Genomic DNA, 23,756 nt, shown 5'->3' with positions numbered 1-23,756 from the left:
CATCAAACAAATCCCCAAAGAGAGATCATCAGATCAACAATTATAATAGGTGATTTCATTATACCACTTTCAAAGATCAAAAGGTAAAAAACTCAATAAAGAAACAAACAAAAACAGCAAAAAAACCAAACAAACCAACAAACCCCACATTCTTCTCCAATATGCATGACTCATATTCCAAAATAGACCACATTCTGGGTCATAAGGCAAGCTTGAGAAAATTCAAACACTTAGAGATCATTCGATCCATTTTCTCTGACCACCGTAAAGCTGAAAATCAACAATAGAAAAAATAAAAAAACAAAGACCAACACTTGGAGCCTCAACAACACATTAAACCCAGTCTAAAAAGCCTGGATAATAGCCCAAATAAGAGAGGAAATTAGGAATTTCCTAGAAACTGAGTGATAACACAAATATCAAAACCTAACACAAATATCAAAACCTATGGGAAACAGCAAAAGCAGTTATCAGAGGTCACTTTTATTGCAATCAATACATACATGAAAAACAAGGAATCATGTTCAACATCAAAACCTCCAACAATTAAAGAGTCAACAGCATAATCCTTCCAATAGCAGAACAACTCATGAAAACTAAAAGCAGATATAAATGATCTGGGGGGGGGAAGGGGAAAAATCAACAAAGCAAAAAGTTGGTTCTTTGAAAAGATCAAAATTGACAAACCAATAGCAAACTTAACAAAGGAAAAAGAAGGAGCAGACAATAATATCAAGAATTAGGAATGAAACAGGGGAAGTCAAAACAGACCCTAATGAAATAAAAAGGTTAATAAGTCAATATTATGAATATTGGATACAAAAACATTCAATAATATGGATGGCACAGACAAATATATAATCACTCTCTCCTCAAATTAATACATATGAACATTAAGAACTTGACCAGATCCATAGCAAAAGAAGAAACAGATAAGGTTATCAAGAAACTCACAACTAAAAAAATCCCCAGTTCATATGGCTTCACAGGAGAACTCTACCAAGTATTAGAGGAGAGCTGAAACCAATCCCACACAAATAAATACTTCCCTAACATGGAAAAGGATAACAAAATTCCCAACTGACTCTGTGAAGCCAGCATGACTGATACCAAAACCGGGCAAAGACTCCACAAGGATAGAGAACTACAAATGAATATCTCTCATGAACATAGATGCTAAAATCCTCAACAAAATCTTGGCCAATATCATAGCATTGTGATAGAGGGGGAGTGCAGAGTAGGGACCCAGCACCCATCTGTGGGAAATTGGACATCCCCTTGCAGTATGTATGAGCCCCCAATAAAATTATTTTTTAATGAAATAAAATTAAAATGTTTTTAGTCAAAATAAATAAATAAAGGCCATACATGAAAACCAATAGCTGATATTACACTTAATGAAGAAAAGCTGAAAGTATTTCCACAGAATAAAAGAACCCAACAAGGATGTCTCTTATTCCCATTTTTATTCAACATTGTGTTGTAAGTCCTAGCCAGTACCATAAGACAATGGCAACAAATCAAGGGAGTATAATTGGGTTAAGAAGAAGTAAAACTTTCGCTAGTTACACAAGATATTATTTTGAGAATCCTAAGGTGTCTACAATAGGATTGCTGGAAACAATTAAGGAGTTTAATAGAGTAGCAGGATACAAGATCAACAAGCAAAAATCAGTTGGATTACTATACACCAGTGATGTGAATACCGAAAAAGATATCAAGGAAACAATACCATTCCCAATAGCCATGCAAAATCTGAACTACGTAGGAATAAACCTAACCAAAAACCCAAAAGACTTGTACGGAAAAAAACTACAAAACATCACTACAAGAAACAAAATGGGATCTACACAAATTGAAGGAAGAATAACCTGTGTTTGTAGATCGGAAGATTCAATATTGTGAAAATGTCAAGACTGCCTACAGCAATCTACAAATCCAGTGGGATCCCAATCCAAATTCCAGCATCATTCATTAAAGAAATGGAAAAAACTAATTACCAACTCCATATGGAGAAGGAAGAAGCCCAAGGTATGTAAAGAACTCCTCAAAAAGAAGAACAAAGTATATAGTCTTACACCACCTGACCTCAAAACCTACTCTGCAGCCACAGTTGTCAAAACAGCCCGGTACTGGTATGATGACAGACACATGGAACAACGGATCAGGAAAAAAAAACAAAAATAAAATCATCCCCATACAGACAACGATTTTTGACAAAGGCCCCATAAGCATTAAATGAGAGGCAGATGCCCTCTTCAATAAATAGTGCTGAAAAAACTGGATATCCACCTGCAGAAGAATGAAATAAGACCCATATCTCACTGCATGCACAGAAACAAACTCAAGGTGGATCGAAGACCTAGATGTAAATCCCAAAATTATGAGGATCATCAATGAGAAAATTGGGACAAATCTAAGTGCCCTGGTGCAGGGAATACACAGGCTATCAGAGATAACAAAGGAAACAAACTCCGTGGAAGACAAAACAGATGAATGGGACCTACTCAAATAAACATTTGTATATAGAGAGAGACTTCATTAGAGAGTAAAGAGAGGCCCCAGACTGGGAAAAGATATTTAGTAGTGACACAGCAGACTAAGGACTAATTACTAACATCTACAGTATTTTACAAGGCTACAACAACAACAAAACAATAACCCTGAGAAGGTGAGCGAAAGACCTGACAGACGATTCACAAAGAATGACACTGAATGGCTAACAAACACATGAAGGAATGCTCCTCCACTGGGAAATACAAGTACAAAAACATGAGATACCATCTCATACTCCTAACTGCAGCCAAATAATTTTTAAAAAACTGAGAACAACAATGCTGCAGAGGATGTGGTGGAATTGGAACTCTAAACCACTGCTGATGGGCTTTTAATTATGTACAGCCACTGTGAAAGGCAAGATGGTGATCCCTAAAACAGATGGTAATTGAAATACTATATGATCCAGTAATACCACCCAAAAGAAATAAGAAACATCACAAACAGATGTTTGCTTCCTCATGTTCACTGCAGCACAGTTCACAGTAGCAAGAAGCTGGAAACCACCTACTGGTAAATTTCCATCAGTAGAAGACTGGATAAAAAAATTCTGATATATACACGGAATGGAGTACTACACATGCCTAAAACACAGCGGTGAAACCATGAAACACCTCAAGATGTGGAGGGATCTGGAAGACATTATGCTGAGTGTAGGCAACCACAAAAGGACAAACACTGTCTGAGTCCGCTGCTGTAACAAGCAGCAGAATGGGCACAAGCTCAGGCTTGGAGGGCATCGAGTCTGCTGCCTGGGGCATCAGACAGTCTGGTCGAGAGCCTGACTGGTGCCAATGAACCACATCATCACTCTACGTAGGTATTTTAAAAGTCACTTGGCCAGAGGACACCTCATGGGATCAAAGGTTGAGGGAGGGGAAGGGGATGTTGTCTACTGAGTGGCTGCCATGTAAATCTATGATGAGGTGCCCCTGACAGGCAGACAGCCCTATCAGAGGGATGGGAAAGGGAACATCACGGCTGGGGAAACACAAATGCATGTCTGTTGGTTGGAAAAGAAGCAGGATCAACCTCCAGTGGGGGGCAAGAATGACTGAAAATGCTTTTGGGGGCAGTAGGCAGGGAATGTCTTTCGTACAGCATGCTCCACTGAGTAAACTGGATTCTTCCTCAGACACACTTGTAACCTGCAGACTTAATTCGAAAAGAAAATGGTGTGTGAGGAAGTGGAAGACAGCTGTACCGGGATTCTCGACCTGCTGGTAGGCCGACAAGCATGGCTTTGTTACATCAAGGTCCTACATGCTGCATTGAGATGTGTATTATTCTGGCAAATCCGTGACGGACATTGTTTTGTTTTTGTTTGTTCATATTAGGGAGTATCTCAGAGGTGTTATGTCATCAGGGGTCATTCCCTTGAAGTTATATGGTTTTCTGGTTTTTGGTAAATGACCCCCAGAACTGATAAACCTATACAGATAGCAAGTCAAATAAGGATGGGGGGTGGAGGGAGGGGGGCGGGTGCCAAAAGGGAGACAATGCCAAGGAGTCCAGGAAGAAAAAGTATGTTTGGAAATTGATTGTGATGTTATTGAGGCCGGTCAGCCTCTGTTCTACAAGGTTGCGGAGAGTTGGAATTGACTAGATGGCAGCAGGTTTGGTTTGGGTTGGTATATCAAATGCTCAGGCATTTCATTATTACCATCGTTCTTAAAGCTGAAAACTTTGTGGGTGGGGGGTGGCATAAATGCCAGCTGTTTGGGATCATTTTACTTAGATTCTTAGAAGTTGTTGTGGTGATTACATAATCTGGTGTCAATTTGAGGATTAAGAGTGTAGTGGTGGAGTCTAGCCTGTCAATCAGGATCTAGCCAATGAGGGCTTCTCCTGAGGATTCTGGGGTTCCTGCATTTCCTACTTGGAGGTGGGAGACTGTCTGTCTCTAACTCACTCACTCACTCACTCACTCACTCACTCACTCACTCACTCACTCACTCACTCACTCACTCACTCACTCACTCCCTGCAAGACATCTCTGTGGAGATGACACATGGAGAGAGGCTGATGGAGTCAGACCTCTGGAGCTGGAGATGCCACGTGGAAACCCCTGCCAGCACTGATATGTTACAATGCCACTGGATCCACAAGACTTCCCACACAGTGGCCTGTGATCTTTCTGCACCTGGCATCATTGCATATGTTTTGTGAGTCTGAAGAGGACTTTATAGATTGGTATCGACCATATGGGCTAATAGTGGACTTATGGACTTGATCTGGACTGGGATGTTTTCTCAATACTCAGGTGCTCTTGTATATAGTTATTTCTTAGACAGACACGAGTGTCTATGGGTTTGTTTCTCTAGTCCACCCAGACTAACACATTTGTTCTTTCTCCTTTTAAACCGAAAAGCATGTTTTACCAACACATTTCTCTATGAACAATAGTTGGTTAAGTATGGTCATACTCTTTAAATAAATTTTGAAATTCTAGAAACCTTTTCAACTAACTTTACCCCTCACCCGCTGATACCAGCACGTGAATCTAAGGAAATAGTTTTTAAAATTTTATAATGAAAATTTTATAATGATTAATTTTCATTATTTATGCTTCCTAGTCATAAAAGAGGTGGAGTCCTGGTGGCATATTGGGTTACCCCGTGCTAACCAGAAGGTCAGGAGTTTAAAAACAATAGCGGCTCCCCAAAGGGGAAAGATGAGCTTTTTACTATCATAGAGAGTTACAGTGTCACAAACCCACCGGGGCAGTTCTGCGCTGTCCTGGGGGGTGGCTAAGATCGGTATTGACTTCATGGCATAAATGTGGGTGTGATTTTTAGTCATAGAAGAGTACTGCTCACCACACTCTGCAAGCTTCCCCAGGGGCTCTACTCTGCTCTGTCTGGGGAGTCAGGCCACCAGAGTCTCCTGCTTAATCCCTCAGCAGTCTGACACTGTAACCATTTTGCCTCTGGCTAATTTTCTTCTAAACCCTCAATTTCCTCAAATAACATTTCCATAGAAAATCACTAAATTCTATTATAGGTCAACAATACCTTATCCGAAACCCTTGAAAATGCTGAGTTTTAAAACTCTAGGGCTTGGGGGGCCTTTTGCCTGTTTAGAAAGGTAATTTTGGACATAAACCACATATTATCTACTATCACCTGCAGCATCCTGCAATCTATTATACTAATGACTAGTTCTATAGCAAAATGTATGACTGATCACTCCAAGTGGGATAAACAAAGACTGTATATAGCCTCAAGTTACCATATACACTTAGGTCAGTTACGTTGTGCTACCAGTTGCCTTGAAAATAATTTCCTTAGAACTTTCTGGACATCAGGATGGTGGTAAAGGGGTTGTGGACCAGAGCCAGGAGCAATTTGACTAAGTTTCAGGTCCAATGAGAGTCTTCCAACAAATGCTTTTTGATCACCTGTTGTGCGCTAGGCTGAGAGGACATGATGGTGACCATAAACAAACTCTGATCATAAGGACCACACCATTCCATCCGTGCGGGGCCAGGACCAATGAGGGCACAATGGAAGAAGTCTCTGAGAAAGATGAGCAGAGGATGACCTGAGCAGGGCCAGCTTAGGGCCTTGAGGAACCCTGGGTACTGAGAAGACTGTCCCACATATACTTTTAAATGAATTATAAAATGAGAGTAAGAGATCCACCAAAGTCTTACTTTTCCCAAGTTGACGGTTTCAATGCATGAAAAAAACTTTTTTCAAAGATAAAATTCTTTGAGAGGAAACACACTTTGTTGGGTTGGTTCCTATACCAATGTTCAGTTTGTCTATAAAGTGGCTCCTAACCTTCCAAATGCCACCGCCTTTTCACACAGTTCCTCATGTGGTGGTGACCCCCAACCATAAAAATTGCTTTCATTGCTACTTCATAACTGTAATTTTGCTACTGTTATAAATTGGGCAACCCCTGTGAAAGGATCATTCGACCCCCAATGGGGGTCACAACCCAGTTTGAGAATCACTGGTCTACGACGTAACCGAGGTCTGACCATGACACCAGGGAAGAGGGGCAGTCCATTCAGGCTTGAAGTGGTGCTGGAGAGTAGGGAAAACAAAAACCCACTGCTACTGTGGCCATGCCAACTCATAGCAAGCCAATGGGCAGAGTAGAACTGCCCCTGTGAGTTTCTGAGACTATAACTCTTTAGAAGAGTAGGAAGCCTCATATTTCTCCCCAGGAGAAGCTTGTGGATTTGAACTACTGACCTTGTGGTTGGCAACCCAACGCATAACCACAACTTGGGCTTTTAACCATAACAGGGCTCCTGAGGAGAGGAAAAGACAGATTTCCTAGATAAGAAGTCATCAAAACAGAGACATCTGTAAGGGCTAGTAAGGATGAAAGTTGTGACAACAGAACTGTGCAACTAGAATATAGGCTTCCAGGACCTTTAGGTAGCTGGCCACATCCCCAGGTTCTATGGGCATATTACTGACTGACTGACCACAATCCACTAGGAATAATTTCTTGGAATGTGGCAGAAAAGATACAATTAAGAGCATCTATTTATAAGAGATCTTGCCTAGTAGACCAAATTCCAAAATGTTCATGGTTTGTGGGGTGGACTCCTTCCCACACCCAGTCCCCCCACCCCAATCTACCATGACTATATATTTTTTAAATGCAGTAGGTCACTTAGGTACTGGTCCAGACACAGTTACCTGGTCCTTACCATAAGAACAGACATCTTTTAGTCCTGATTCAGAGCTCTGATAGGATCAGCTTAACTTGTGGCTCAGTGAACATACCTCAACCTTCTCAAAAGCAGAGAACCAACTAACTCTTTTGTTGAGGCCTGGTGGTAGTCAATGACCCCCTCAGAAAGCCTTGGAATTGAAGGCCAGACTTGACAACAGTTTTGATAAGAGCTCAACTATAGATCATTAAAACGAAGAAACACAATGCTGACTATGTTCTCTCAAATGTTACTATGTTCTCTTAAATTTTACATGAAAAGCATTTGTTTACAGAACATCCTTAAATAACAATTTCTGGGTGATCTATAAATCGTGGATAAGCCATCTGCAAAGATCAAAGGCCAGAAAAGGTTGAAAAAACAGGATATCTTCAACGAGACAGGCGGACACATTACTTGCAACAATGGAGTCAAACATTAATTCTAATGAAGATGGTGCATACATATTGGTCATCACAAGTCAGCTGCCTGGATGACAAGCACACATCACACCAAATATTCATTCTCGCCTTAATCATAAAGTTTGCTACTCAAAATGTAATCCCAAAACCACCAGCAACAATATCACAAGGGTTCTTATAAGACCTGCAGAATATCTCAAAACATACCCACACCCCTCTGAACTTGCATTTTAACAAGATCTCCAGAGAATCTGTGTGCACAAGAGAAATACATGTAATGATGAAGTGATTATTACCACTTACCAGATTTTTAACTCTGAATGTTGTTGCCTCTCAATCTGATCAAATATCTATTGAGGGTGGGAGTGGTGTGAGGTCCGACTCCCTCCCCGGTCACCTCTTGAGGTCTAGTCTAAGCATTAGACAGCACTTCACATATTCTGTAAGGGGCAGTTGGTCTCTGCCTCATTCCTTTCACACCCAGAACATGTACACGAAACTCTACCTTGCACTCACTCACCAATGTTGGCTCTATGTAAAAGGATGCAGGGAGCCCTCTCTCGTGGTTCTTGGGCTCACACATTTCCTCCTTGGCTGCTCTTGTGTACTCCTGCTCACGACCCTGACTCTACAGAGGTGGGATTGCTGCTCACTAGCTGCATTCTTGTGCACCATCTCCAACTTCTAGATGCCCTTTACTCAGATCGGGTCTAAATTCCTGCCTCTACATCCTTCTCTGGCCACTGCTCACCTGCCTACCCTAACCTCCACCCATTCCTTATCTCATCTATGCCACTAACCTCCCATGAGTAACTTCTACCTTCCGGTTTACATTATTTTCATTGATTCACTCATTTAACAGATATTTACTGAAAGCCCAGTCAACAAAACAGGTAAGATTCCTGTTCTCGAGGAGCTTATATTTCTGTGTAGGAAAATGTAGACAATAAATTAGTATACTAAATAATTTAAAAGTTAAGCTTAAAAAAGTGTTTAAAAGGTGGAAGGTGCTCACATTTTTAAGAGTGTTTAGGGAAACTAAAAGATGACAACAGGAACTATTTCTAGATGCCTGGGTCCTCGCTTTATTTTCCATTTTCACTGGTTCCATTTCTTCCCGCCTTGAACTTCTGGCCACTGATACAATACTAGTATCCAATCTGTGTAGGGATTTGAAGTGGAGGTGCTTGGTGGAATTGAAATGGCTAGCTGGAGGTCTGGGTCTGATCTTCTTTTACTCATTCTGCTTCTGCCATAGCAACCAATATCTTCTGTGAAGCTGTAAGGAGGCACCTCAGCAAGTGTTACCAAGTTAGTAAGTTAAGAACGGAGAAACACTGTTTCTGAGAAGGGACCTTGGTGCTGACCTTGTCTAACTCACCACAAAAACGTTCTGCTTGTGCAGGCTGTTTCTAAGGAAGGAATGTTTGGTAGTTATGATATAACTGACTTGGTAACTCACCCATTGGTCTCATACCCTTGCAATGACCATGCCATACCAATTTAAGGACACAAATGAGGGGCTTAAAAAGTTCATGAAAAATTCCACTATCTTTTAGTTCTACGTTTCCATGAATATCCTGAGCACCCTCCTATGTACTGAGAGCCAATATTGCCTTCTGAGCCCTCATTTAAGGAAGCCACTTTCTAAACACGCATGTCAGGAATTCCGACCTTGTGATGATCTTAGTGTGTAACTAACAAGTAGTTCAAGCTCTCTGTCCTTCCCCTTGAAGAATGGCTCAGTAGCGCCACCATTCTGAAAGGCTGGCTTTACCCTGTAATTCAATCTTTACCCAGTTCAAACTATCTTTTACTTTCAATAAACCACTTTAACTTTGAGCAGATTTTATAACAGCAGATTCTGGTGTGCTCAGCAGGACACAAAGGCATCTTATCTTCAGTATACTTCAAAAGTCATGATCCCATCTAAAATAGATGAAGAGTATATAGCATTCCTGGTGGTATTTGATCAAATAAAATGTATCCAAGAGAATTACCGAGAGGTGAACAATGGGCAAACATGATAGTGGGGCAGGAGGAAAGAAACGAGAAAAAGAGGTAAGAACAAAAAAGTAAAACTTATAAGTATAGGTATAAATATAGATATGTAAATATCAAAGATATAAAGAGAGGTCTATCTATCTATCTATCTATCTATCTATCTATCTATCTATCTATCTATCTATACACACACACACCATAAGGAACAGATGCACTTTGGGCCTCTACTCAAATCTTACCTCAGTAAAAGAATGGTTTGTTCTAATAATGTGGCACTACAAGATACCTTTTTAACACGATCACTGAAGACAAAATGGGTGCATTAGCTAATGTGGTTAAGAAAGCTGATGGTGCCCGGCTATTAAATGATAGTGTCTGAGGTCTTAAAGGTCTGAAGTTAAACAAGTACCCATCTGGTAGAGAAGCAACAAAGCCCACACGGAAGAAGCACACCAGCCTATGTGATTATAAGGTGTTGACAGGAATAGGTATCAGCAATTCAAAAACAAGCAATCAAATTGATGTGAAGGAGTGGAGACAAAGTGGAGACCCAAAACCCACCTGGCAAAATAATCGAACAGTCCCTCCAAGCCATGGAAGGGATGACATATGGTGCAGTATAACACTGATGAAACATGTAACTATCCTCTAGTTTTTAATATTCTCCCTCCCCTTACTATGATGGTCTCACTTTTACCCATTAATCTTGTTATACCAGCGAATGTTCATTTGTATAATTAAGATTGTTTGATGCATGAAATCCAAGCTAGATAAACCCTTCAGAAATAAAACTGGGAGTAATGATTCCCTGAGGGTACGGGGGGGGGGGCATGCATACAGCAATGATGACTGTATATCCCCACTGGAGGGGAATGAATAACAGAATTGTAGGTGAACAGATACACTGGTGGGCGAACACATACAATGGATGGTGTAAGATAAGGCAACAATAATAATACATAATATAATAACAAGGGTGGGGGAAAAGGGATAAAGTGGAGCTTATATCAAAGAGTTCAAGAAAGAAAAAATGTTTTGAAATGATGGTGGCAGTAACTGTACAATGAGGCTTGATCCAATTGAATTATGGATTGTTATAATATCTGTAAGAGCTCCCAATAACATATTTGTAAAAAGTCATGATCCAGTCTTCCAGTATCATGCCCAGACCCCTTGGGTCAATCCAATTCCTTGAACTTCCAGGGTTCACTTGAGGCAAGGTTTCTGAAACAGCTTCCACTGTTGTGAAGAAAGCTCTTTAAGAGATATTTCATCTATGTTTTCACATTGCTTTCCCTTTCTGCTCGTTCTCTGAGCACTTCGGTGGCTTCATTACCAAATTAAAGCCTCATTTTTCTCAAGCTGAGCAGACAGTGGCCTGCCTATTCCCTTTCTTTCTCTAAAGTTTATGCATATTTACGGTTTCAAATACTTAAGCTCGGGGGGGGGGGGGGTGCCACATCCAGGGTTTCATAGTCCTCTCAGGGATTCCTGCTGCATGTACAGTTAAACATTATGGCCTTAGACTAGTCTTGGATACTGACCACTGTTATGCAAGGGGATTTAGAAGATCAACGGACAGTACACAGCTCATTTGTTTTAAATAAGTTAAAATTTCAGTGGAATCATGTAGAAGACAAGGGATCCCAAATTAAATGGACCCAAAGGAAGGATTTTGTAATTGGTACCTTGAAAGGTTAAAAAACAAAGCATCCAGATAGCAAGTTTGTGTCCTCACAAGACACTATTTCTAAACAAGTCAAACAAATTAAGGAGTTCCAATGTCAGAGTTTTACAATCTTACTGTTGCCTCTGTGACAATGGTCCCTGTATGCACGTCCTTCAGCTCCTCTGGCAACCACTTTCTTTGATAAGGCACTAGCTGCAACTGCTAGCTGGTTAAAATCACAGCACTCCATTTTACGGAATTTCTTGAAATCAATGCGCCTCATGTAGTGTCTAAATACTGCCATTGAGTCCATTCTGACTCCTGGCAACCTTCTAAGATAGAGTACAGCTGTCTCTGTAGGTTTTGGAGACTGTAAATTTTTTTAAAATCATTTTATTGGGGTTCATACAATTCTTATCACTATCCACACATGCATCCATTGTGTCAAGCATATATGTACATTTGTTGCCATCATTCTCAAAACATTTGCCTTCTACTTGAGCCCTTAATATCTGTTGCTCATTTTCCCCCTCCCTCCCCACTCCCCCTTTCCATGAACCCTTCATCATTCATATATTATTATTATTTTGTCATATATTACACTGTCTGACGTCTCCCTCTGCCCTCTTCTCTGCTGTCCATACCCCAGGGAGGAGGCTATAAGTAGATTCTTGTAATCAGTTCCCCCTTTCTATCCCACGTTCCCTCCACCCTCTAGGCATCGCCACTCTCACCACTGGTCCTGGAGGAGTCATCTGTCCTGGATTCCCTGTGTTTCCACTTGCTATCTGTACCAATATACATGCTCTGGTGTAGCCAGATTTGTAAGGTAGAATTGGGATTATGATAGTGGAGGGAAGGAAGTATTTAAGAACTAGAGGAAAGTTATATGTTTCTTCATTACTACCCTGCACCCTGACTGGCTCATCTCCTTCCCACAACCCTTCAGTAAGGGGGTGTCCAGTTGGCTGCTGATGGGCTTTGAGTCTCCACTCTGCACTCACACATTTACAATGGTATGATTTTTTGTTCCTTGATGCTTGATACCTGGTCCCTTAGACAGCGTGTGGTCACACAGGCTGGTGTGTTTCTTCCATGTTGGCTTTGTTGCATCTGAACCAGATGGCCACTTGTTTATCTTCGATCCTCCAACTGTAAATCTTTATGGGACTAGAAAGCCTCATTTTTCTGTGGCAGAGCAACAGGTGGTTTCAAACTACTGACCTTACAGTTAGCAGCCCAGTGTGTACCCTACTATGCCAATAAAGCTACTCATGTAGTGTCAGCTATCTTAAATTCAACTTTAACTCAATATCTATCAGCCAGCATACTAACTTCTTTGGTAGCTTCTTATGTTCAGTTACACGCCTCTCTAAATTCAACTACATTCTTACCTCTATTTAATGATATTGACTGTCCACTTCATTACTGCTTCAATCTCACAATACAGCTTTTGTCCCTAGGCAAGTTAACAAGAAATCTCATTATCAAATTTTGGACATGATTTTATTTGTTGATGGGTCATATTTAAAGCCTGGACCTTTCAGCTCTTATTATCATGAGGGATACTCTATGACCAGCTCCACTGAGGTCCATTACCTTCTTTTGTACTAAACTATATTACTCTCCCCACAATTAATATCAACTTTATTATTACCTTTAGGCAAGCCATATGTGTGGAACTGTAGTATCACCCCCCACCCCCAGACACTCCCTCCAGATTGTTAGTTCAACACCAAGCCCCAGGTCTCATTCTAACCCAGATTAAAGAATTGTTCTGAAGCAGCTTTAAACACTTCAAATTGTGAAAATGAGCACTTACGCTTCACATAATATACCTCCCAGATTTGGGAAAACAGCTTTTACATAAAATTTAACAGCATGCCTACAGGGAAAGAAACCTTTTTGTATCCAAATGTGGAATTGGCAAGGTTAAGATGTCTGCCTATTTGTAATAACTTGACAGAAAACTGGCCTGGAAAAAGAAGTCAAACCAAGCCTTTCTGAAATCAACGCTCTGGAACTGGCATATGTGCCCCACAAGAGTACATATTTTTATGTGAAGGATCGAGATACCCAACCACTACCAACCCAAATCCAAATGACAAGTACTAAACCTGGGCTTTATCTTGCTTGGATGTTAGAAATATGATAGATCAATATATACATTCTGTCTCCTAGGAGTCCTTCTAGATATCTGTTCCTATGATGAAAATGTGTATTGGACCAATGACATGAATATCCTTATTTATCACAAAATAAAATGTTATAAGATCTAATAATAACCCCAAAACAGTTGGACCTAGAGATGGATGGGCATTTGAGACCCCTTACCCCTTGTCGGTATTCCTGAACTCAAAAAATCTACTCTAGTTTATCTGCTACGATTCTACAATCAGTGATAAACTTCCCAGTCACATCAAAGTTCAACAGACACCCTCAAGTTCTTTAGTTAAAATTTCACTTAGTAATTGAATTAACCTTGATTTCCTTCAGAGACAACAGGAAGAGTCTGTGCAGTTAGCAACACCTTCTGCTGCACGTGGATACAGTCCAGCAGAAGTAAAACAAGGCATCAGACAGGTCCTCCTAAGATGACTCCCATGACCTTTTAAAGGAACTATTACATGCAGTATGAAATTTTTGATAAATACCATTATCCAGGGGACCAAGTTAAATGACCATGGTAAGAATGATGTAAATATTAAATAATTCTATTTCAGATAGAAGACTTGAGCCCATTCTTGAAATAAGAATCAAATTCCGGGTTATTCCTTTAATGTGGCTTGCCCAACACTAACCCTCAAATAACAGAATCAAGAAGCTAAAGTAATAGCATGAAGATGCCGGGTGGTGCCCATATACCTCTTCATATGCACAGCACCTGGCATCTTAAAGGTTTGTTAAATGAGCAGACATTCAGAATAATCATCTGCTTGAAGTCCATGAAGAAGAAAGCCATCTTTCAGAATTGTGGTCAGAAACTGATCCTAGAATTTCTCTCAATACCTTAGTCAAAAGGAGGGAATGTGTAGGAGAAATGAAAACTGAGGTACTACTCTCTCACTCACTCTTTCACTCACTCACTAACTCACTCTCACTCTCACACACTCACTAGTTCTCACTCTCACACTCACTAGCGCTCACTCATTCTCACTCACACATACTCACTCACTCACTCACACTCACTCACTCAAAAAAAAAAAAAGAACAGAAAACTGAGGTGCCTGGTAAAATCTGAAGTGGCCGGCTTGAGGTCTGGGTCTGAATCCCTTCTGCTAGATCTACTTCACGCTAGGAACTACCATCTTTTGGAAAGATTTCATATGATAGCTAAGAAAATGTTTTTCTTCTGTGATAAGAAAGTAGCAACAGTGTCTTTAAGACCTTGGTGATGGCCCTTATCTAAATCTCCCATGTCAATACCCCCGAGAAAAGTTTTGCTTGAGCAGGCGGATTCTGAGGAAGGAATGTTTGGGAATTATGAAGTTACTCCACTTATCATCTGCCCTTGAAATTACCATACGAAGACACATTTAAGAAAGATACTATATATCAGGACTTCTTTATCAGGCCCCATTTCAGGAAGTTCCACCTTGTAACAATCTACATTTGTAACTACCAATCAAGTAGTTGTGTACTTCAGGTTCTTTGTTCTCCCTTATAAGAATGTTCTCACAGCTTCACCATTTAAAAGAGCTGGCTTTCAGTCTCAGATATTGTCCAAGTTTGAGATTTATTTGACTTTCAATATATTTCTTATTTTAATTTTAAGCAAATTCCATGTTGCTACTTATGACAAAACCTTGCTCTCAGTCTTAAAAGGTTGTGGACATCAATTCTCATATACGTATAGAATCTCAGGAAGCCACAAGAGTAGAACTACCTAGAGACTTGCTATGCATCAGAATCCACTCTGTGGCAGTGCATTAACTACAGGAAAGGTAGACTGCTGCTGGAAGATGGCACCCTGTCAAAACCAGCACTAGAGACTAGTTGGTGGGTCATCTCTTTAAAATGCTATGTTCACTGTATCCTCAAGACTTCTTGGCCAAAAAAAAACCACTTCTAAATTTAGAACTGAAGAGTTGCCAAAACATCCCAATCAGACCCAAATTACTAACTAGAAAAATGACGGATTACTAAAAATAAAAAGTAGCTCAAAGATATTATTTTAGTGGGTAGAGAAATGCAGTGGCTATCGTAAGCCCTCACAGTTAGCCAGCTGTTAGGACCAAGTCTGTTGACAAGAACATGATGAAAAAGCTCAATTACAGCTTGATCACAGCAGTGTTCCCGTATGGAGCAAAAGATCTTGAGCAGGGCATCTGGACAGGGGGTTTGGGAGCCACCTCGCTCGGCTGAGAGGAATCCAGCCCAAGGAGCAGTTGATCGGAAAGCAGAGAATGCTGTTGACAGGGAGCGCAACTCCTGGTCTTGATCATAGCCGCGGATTCCACCAGCTTAAAAAGGCAGCCACTAGGATAATCCCTTGCTCAAAAACACCAGGAATCAGCCAAGATGAGCTGACAGGGAAAACATTACACAAGTCGCTGACCCTGCTGCAGGCGGAGAAGAAGGGCCTCAGCTCGGCTTTGATTTTCCGAGCATGGAGCCTGAAGGGAGAAGCCGTTTGACTTTCTTCTTCCCGGGTGCTCCCGCAGGCAAGGTGCAGGCAGAAGGGCCTAGTGGAATACCAACTGCAGAACAAAGGCAGGAAAGTAAACAAAACAGGAACTGGGCGAAAGCGTGCAGGAGAACGACTGTCAGCCAACAGGAAGAAGCACCATCACCCCAGTGGATAGCAATTCAGTGTTACAGGTTTTTACTCAAACACACAGAGCCTGAAGCTCTGCCTGTGATCTTTGTCAAGCTGCTGTCCTGCTGAGTGATGCAAGTAAGTGTGGTCCTTCAGCCTTCCTTCTGCCGTTTCCATTCCTATTGTTGTGCCCAGTGTGTCCGAAGAGGCCAACAGGGTTGCCTGTCAGCATCTGTAAGTGGAGCTGGAAACAGCAATGCATGAACAGCAGGTCTCTCCTTGATACAAATGCATACAGATTTCCCCCCTGCTTTATAAGCAGCCAATTTGATGCTTAATGGTTATCCACAGTTTGCCTGCAGGATAGAGTTTCAAACGAGCCAGCAGGTTGGTTGATGTGCACCTCCATCTGTGTTCCCCACGGCTTTCTAGAGCCTTCTTCTGTAGCTTCTAAAACTGACTCCATGATCATGTGGTCACTGCCGCCATCCAGGTGCTACTGGTACCTTGCTCCCCGTTTTCTTAGTTTTTCAGGCCCCCTTTACTCAATGCCCACAATTTTCTGGGTATTTTGTTAGGCCCTAGCAATAAAACAATCAACAACTCTTCAGTTTTCCTGATTCATTGTCCACCTTCTATATGGGTCAGGCAAATGTTAATCCTCAAAGTGACATCTTTGCTTTTTGCAGATTTTCCCAATGCTGTTTGATTTCTTCACCACTGCCTTCATGGCTGTTGATTATGGACACAAGTAAAATGAACCCCTTCAACTTCAATCTTTCTTTTGTTCTTCATTGTGGTGGTCAGATTTTATGCCAACCTGATGGTACCTGTGTGGAAGTCAGGGCAGAGTCGAACCTGTGAATCGAGTAGCCTGGTGATGCCTCCTGAGGGTGTACCCTTTTTATTAGAGAGACAGTGAGAACTTCTGTCACTTTTGCTCTTGGTCTCCTGCTTGCTTGGATTCTGCATCTGTCTCCAGAGGTAGCCCCATGTGGGTCACCGACCCTGGGAGCTTTCAGCACCCTGCCATATTTCCACTGACCTTGGATCCACACAACTCTGCACCCACAGTCCTGTGATCTCCCTGCTTCCGCTTTACCTTTACACATCATCAGTCTGCAGCTATGTGAGTCTGGAGAAAGCTCCAGCTAGCATTGGGTCCATGGACTTGACTTGAACTGAACTGGGATGCCTACTAGATAAAAAGTCCATATATATATTGAGAATGATGATGGCAACATATGTACAAATGTGCTAGACACAAATGATATATGTACAGATTGTAAAAAGAGTTGTATGAGCCCCTAATAAAGTGATTTTTTTAAAGTTCATATATATATAACCAGTGTAGTTTCTCTAGACAACTCAGCCTAACACACTCACAGTGTTGCTTATTGGTCCAGTCATGAGGCTTTTATTTTATGTTAAGGTGTAATCCACACTAAAGGCTGTAGTCCTTGATTTTTATCAGTAAGTGCTTGAATAAGGAAAACCCCCCAAAATTAATACCATTAAATTATGGAGCTGGCAAAGAATACTGAGTAAACCATGCACTGCCAGAAGAAGAAACAAATCTGTTTAGGAAGAAGCACAAGCAGAAGGTTCCTTAGAACTGAGGATAGCCAGATGTTGTCTCACACACTCTGGAGAGGTGTCAGGTGAGGCCAGTTCCTGGAGAAGGTCAGCACACTTGGTAAAGTCAGAGGGTCAGTAAAAAAGAGGAAGGCCTTCAAGAAGGTGGACATTGACACAGTGGCTGCAACAATGGGCTCACTCAGACACAGCAAGAATTGGGAGGCTGGCACAGGCCCTGGCAGTGTCTCCTGCTGTTGTACACAGGGTTGGTGAAGGTCAGAACAGACTTGCCAGCACCGAACGACAAGCAATGCAGCTGTGGACAAGGAAAGCCTGGCTCCTGCATGCACGGAGCTGCAGCTTGTCTGAAAGAAAGCATGTAATCCTTTGATCCAGGATCAGAGCCTTAACCATTAAGGCAAGGTCACCAGCCCTGTTGCCCTCAGAAGCCCGGCAGAGGTGAGTCTGTGGCAGATGGGAGAGTACTCGTCCTGCATAATGGAGGCAGCTGGCCCCAGCTCCAGCCCATGGTTACCACGTGGGAGGTAGGACCAGCAACTTCAGAATTTCACAATCCCAAGGGCAGCATAAAACTTTCCAAATTTTAAGTGTTGAGAACTAATTCAAATGTTCTAAAAACCCATTAATTGCCAAATGTGACCCAAGGGCCGCTCATTTGCAACTTTCACATTGTAGGGACTTATTTCCATCTCCCAACTCTCTGACATGTTCCATGTACCCCAGCCCATACTGCTTCTCACCGCTTCAGAGCCATGACAATCGCACTTTGGGGATCTGCACCAAGTAGTTGACACGATCTGTTCCCTTCCCTTCTTATACCTCAGCAAATCCTATCCATCTTAGTCAGGACGCCTAGTCCACTAAGCCTTACAACTACTCCAAGCTACCCCCTTCTTTTGATAATGACCTTTCTTATAATTGTATCACTAAGAATGGGGCAAGTTCACCACTAATTATGTCGTCTGCTTATCTTGTTTCCCCAACCAGACTTAATGCTCAATGACAGAGACCATGCTGGGTATTCCATCAACAGAAGGTGCCTTGCTCTTCAGCAAGGCATATGATCTGTATGTCAAAGGGCAGTGGACTGGCCACAGCAAGGCAGTAAAAAGCTTAGGCTCTGAAGTTACATACATGAGCCATGGTGGCACAGTGGGCTACAACTTGGGCTACTAAACACAAGGTCTACAGCTCAAAACCACCAGCCAAATATGAAGCTTTTGTCTCCAAAAGAGATTTACAGCCTTGGAAACCTGAAGGGGCAGTTTTACCCTGTGCTATAATGTCACTGTGAGCTGCTGAGTTTAGTTTTGGAGGACGTTTAACTTCTCGGGAGCCACCACTTCCATCATGCAACCTGGGCTGATAAAATGGGATGTAACTTACAACCACATGGAGAAAAGAGACCAGGAGAGAGAAGTGCCCGGCTCACAGCGAGCGAGCAGTCCATAACTATTGCTGGTAGGTACTGTTGAGGCGGTTCTGACGCCACAGCGACCTTATGTCCAACAGAACACACCTTGGGTTAGGCTTACATCAGTCCTTAAAGTAACACCTTTGCTCTTTAACACCTGAAGGAAGTCTTCTGCAGCAGATCTTCCCGAAGCCTTATGCCCTTTGATTTCCTGACTGCCACTCCCATGAGAGTTGATTACGGGGGGGGGCCCAAGCACGAGTTAGCTTATGAAGCTGGTTGTCATAAAGTGGATGCGGACTCACGGCGAGCCCACATGTGTCAGAGTGGATGTGTGCCCCACGGGGTTTTCAATGGCTGATTGTTAAGGACACTTCTAGGCCTTTCTTCCAGGGAGCCTCCTGGTGGACTCCAACCACAGACCTTTCTGTTACCAGCAAGAAGGTCAGCCATGTGCATGATACAGGGACTCTTAGAAACTATTGCTACGGACCAGCTGCCCAGTTCAGCCATTGCTATTGTTAATCAAGTGTTGCTTCAGTAGAGCTTTATGGCTCGTTATTGTTAAACAAACATGTATTGCATGTGCTAGCTCATCTGATTTGCACACACCCTCATCTTATACCTAACAGAAGCATGTTTATTTGTTTAGGTGTCCCTCTAGACAGACACAATGTATTACAGTTGAATTGGCTATAAGATTTACAGAAATAGATAGCTGTGGTAGTTACATAATCTCATGTCAACTTGAGGATATTAAGAGTGAAAGGATGGAGTCTAGTCTGTCAATCAGGTCACAGTCTAATGACGCCTCCTTTTGGGTGTGGCCGTCTCATGAGAATTCTGGGAATCTACATTCTTCTTCCCTGGAGACAGGATGCACTTTTTCTCTGTTAGACATTCCTGTTGACAAGCTACATGTAACCATGCTGATGGCAGCCAGAGCCCTGGAAATACTTCCACTGCCACTGGATCCACCAACTATTTACCCACCAGCCTATGCTCTTCCTGCATGTGGCATTATTGCAAGTGGCTACATGAGTCTAAAGAGGAATTTATGGACTAGTGGTAGACTTATGGGCTAATATTGGACTTATGAACTTGATCTGGACTGAGCTGGGATGTCTTCTTTTTCTTTTTTTATAAATCATTTTATTGGGGGTTTGAGGTAGTTAGTTTATTGTGCCAACCTGGCCGATAAACACATGTGGGGTTATAATTGAAGGGTGGAGGGATAAATGGCTCAGTGAGCCTTGCCTTTCTAGTTCTTCAATCTCTTGCCTTCTGATGGTCGGACCAGGGTGCAGCTGCCTTAATCAGTTCCCTGATTTAGCTGGCAAGGCTCACTTCCTGCAAGACATCCCTGAGGAGAAGCCACATAGACCTACCAAGATGCAGCCCTGGGTGCTGGTGCACTTGTATAGAGACGCCTGCCAGTGCTGAGATGTTTACACAATCACTGACTCAGTTTTCCTCCTGCAGGTGGCATCATTGTGTCTGTTTTGCGAGACGGAGGAGGACTTTGTAGATTGGTGTTGGATATATGAGTTAATGTTGGACTTGTGGGCTTGGGCAGCACTGGGTTGGATGTTTTCTTGATGTGCACTTACCCTTTATATAAAACACTCTCTTATACATGAGTTTCTGTGGATTTGTTTCTCTAAAGTACCCAGACCAACCCAGGGTTCTTACAGCTCTTAAAACAATCCACACATCAATTGTATCAAGCACATTTGTACACATGTTGCCAATGTCATTTTTTAAAACATTTATTTCTACTTGAGCCCTTGGTATCAGCAGCTTCTCTTTTTTCCTCCTTCCCTCATTCTCCTACCTTCATACCCCCATTGATAAATTATAATTTTCATTATCTTAGACCATCCACTGAACAGAAACATGGGTGAAAGGAGACAGCGGATGGGAGGTTTTCTTAAGATACAAATACTCTGTGATATAAAGCTCTCTCTTACACATAATTCAGTGTCTCTGGATTTTCTTTCTCTATCCAACCCAGCCTAACACAATAGCTACACTTGTTCCTTCTGTGGTTGGGTTGCTAGCCAAGTGCAATCTATTAATGCCACTGAGGGAGGCTGCACAAAGAGCTAAATGATTTGTCAAAAGCCACACAAACTGTTCTCTGAAGCAGTTTACATGAGATTGAAATGTTCTGCTTCCTTGAATTGTCAGTGGAATTTACATTAAAAGTCATGATGGTTGTTTTCTTTAAGGGAAGACTTTAAACTATAGATGCAGATTTTCCAAAGGTTATAGGACTGTTCTTGTTCTCCATTTCTCCTTGAGTTTATTTCAATAGGTCATAGCTATTATTTTAGCAAATTGCTCGTTTTCTCTAAACTTTAAAACTTTTTTGGAATAATGCCAGTTTTAATATTTTCTTGCCTGATATATTCTTTACAATATCTCTAATTGCTTTATTTCACATTCATAATACTTGTGCTTTTTATTTTCTTTTGCTTAATCTTTCAAGAGGGTGGATTAGTTTAGTTTTGTCAAAGAGCCAATATTTGGCCCTTGTTTTTGTTTTTACTTGTTTTATGCTTCATTCTCTGCTATTATCTGTCTTATTTCTCCTGCACCTTGGGCATTTGCTATTATGTAGATACTTAACTCTGTAACTTAGCTCTTGGTTTCATTTAACACTATCTACTCCCCTCTATGTACTTGTTCTCTGTGTGTCTCACAAATCTTGGAATGTAGGACTGAATCTTCTTGATTATTCCATTCTAAATATTTCCTGATGTTTCTTATTAAATGTTTAGAAGTATCCTTTTTTAGGTATGTGGATTTTTTTGGGGGGGTATGTGTATTTTTATGTCTTTTTATTGTTTATTTCAAAACTTAATTGTATTGCTGAGAGTATTATACTATTCTTTTGGAATTTGTTAAGACGTATTTTGTCTAGCATGTGGGCAATTTTCATTAATATCCTATTTTAAACTTGAAAACTTTTTGCATTGTTTAAATCGTATCTTGTATGGTAGTTACATAATCTGCTGTCAACTTCAGACTGTTAAGTGTGAAGGGGTGGAGTTTAGCTTGTTAATCATGTTTCAACTTGAAGACCTCATTTGGAGGTGCTAAGGAGATAAATAGCTCACTGGAGGCCAGACCCACACTCCCTGTGAGACATTCCTGATGACAAGCCAGATGAAGCTATGCTGACTGAGCAAAAGTGAACTTTTGGAAGAATTTCCTTGAAGATAAGGGACAAGATAGGGCTAGATACACTAACACCATGATCTACTTAGCATTGTACTAGACTGCCTAGCCAGTGAAGTATGATGAGAAAAAAGAAATGCAGACTATAAGCAGTGGTACTATAGAATCCAAACTGTCCTGATTTGCAGTTTCTAATGGCTGTAGAGAAAAATGAAGAGACTCCACACATAAGCATTAATAACAGGAAGGTAAGAGAATACAAAATCAACATTAAAAAGTAAACTGTATTTCTATACACCTGAACAAGCAGTTTGGAAATTTGTTTTTATTGTTAAAGATACCAATTCTAATAGACAGAAACTCTTTATAAAAACTATCATAAACTTTTCTTGAAAAACATTAAAGAAATCCTAAATTCAATTATACTATGTTCTTAGACTAAATGCTTTCAGTATCTCCAAATGGATTGACAGATAAAAAGCAATCCCAATCAAATGTTTTTCATGGAACCTGATGAGCTAATTCTAACATAGAAAACTACAGTAATTAAGGCAGTATGGCATTGGCACGTGATAGACTAGAAAATCAGTGGAACCAAGTACCGAGCCCCCAACACAGACATGGCTCTGTGTGTGTGTGTGTGTGTGTGTGTGTGTGTGTGTGTGAGCTTGGTTGATGAAGGAACGAGCACTGGAGGAGCTATGGGAGAAGATGGACTGTTGACTACATGGAGTGAGGTAAAGGTTATCCTGATGGGGAGAAAGGAAACTGGATCCCCCATCTCATACCATTAAAAAAAGAAGAATTTCCAGGTGGACTAAATGCTAAAGGCAAAAGAATAAAGCTTTTAGGAGACACTAGAGATAGAAGAACATCTTCATGCCACCGAAAGTCTTTAAAAAAAACCTTTCTGAAACAAGTAACAAAAATCACAACCCACAAAGGAACATATCGATAAGTTCTACAACATGGCATTTTACAATTCTGCTGATGACAGCACTAGAAGACAACTGAAAAAGAAAAATTACATACTGAATGAAAATATTTGCAACTTGGGAGGGGGCTTCAGAAAGTTTGTAGCAAAATTATTTTAATTGTGATTCTCCATGAACTTTCTAAAGCCCCTTTGTGGGGGAAACCAGGCCCTCACACTATTACAGGCCCAATAAGTGCAATTTTACAGTTAAAAAAATAGAGATTTTAGTAAAGTCATAGGGAATAAGAGAGCTATAGCAGAAGGTAAAATAAAGAGTCAAACACATTTCATGGTAACATGCTCACCTCCTGGATGGCAATGATCTCACCAGCCAGGTCAGTGCTTAGCGTTGACAAGGAGAACAAGAGGGCAGGGGTTAGAGGAGGATGGAGACCAGAGGAGAGAGGCGCAGGCCAGAGGAGAGAGTGTCTTTAATTTGGGGGGACTTTATAGGTAGCTTAGACATGCATTAACAACACGCCGGCATGGAGTAGGGAAC

The 23,756-nt window shown here is 41.3% G+C and overlaps 1 protein-coding gene across 1 annotated transcript in view; it reads right to left on the bottom strand.

Annotated features, from left to right (window-relative positions):
* The window catches only part of SHQ1 (SHQ1, H/ACA ribonucleoprotein assembly factor), a 134,739-nt gene that overhangs the window by 21,521 nt on the left and 89,462 nt on the right, over positions 1 to 23,756 (bottom strand). The gene's annotated exons all lie outside the window — the stretch shown is intronic.

Source organism: Tenrec ecaudatus, chromosome 5 (genome assembly GCF_050624435.1).
Source record: "Tenrec ecaudatus isolate mTenEca1 chromosome 5, mTenEca1.hap1, whole genome shotgun sequence".
NCBI lineage: Eukaryota > Metazoa > Chordata > Mammalia > Afrosoricida > Tenrecidae > Tenrec > Tenrec ecaudatus.
This window is presented reverse-complemented; position numbering and strand designations above follow the sequence as displayed.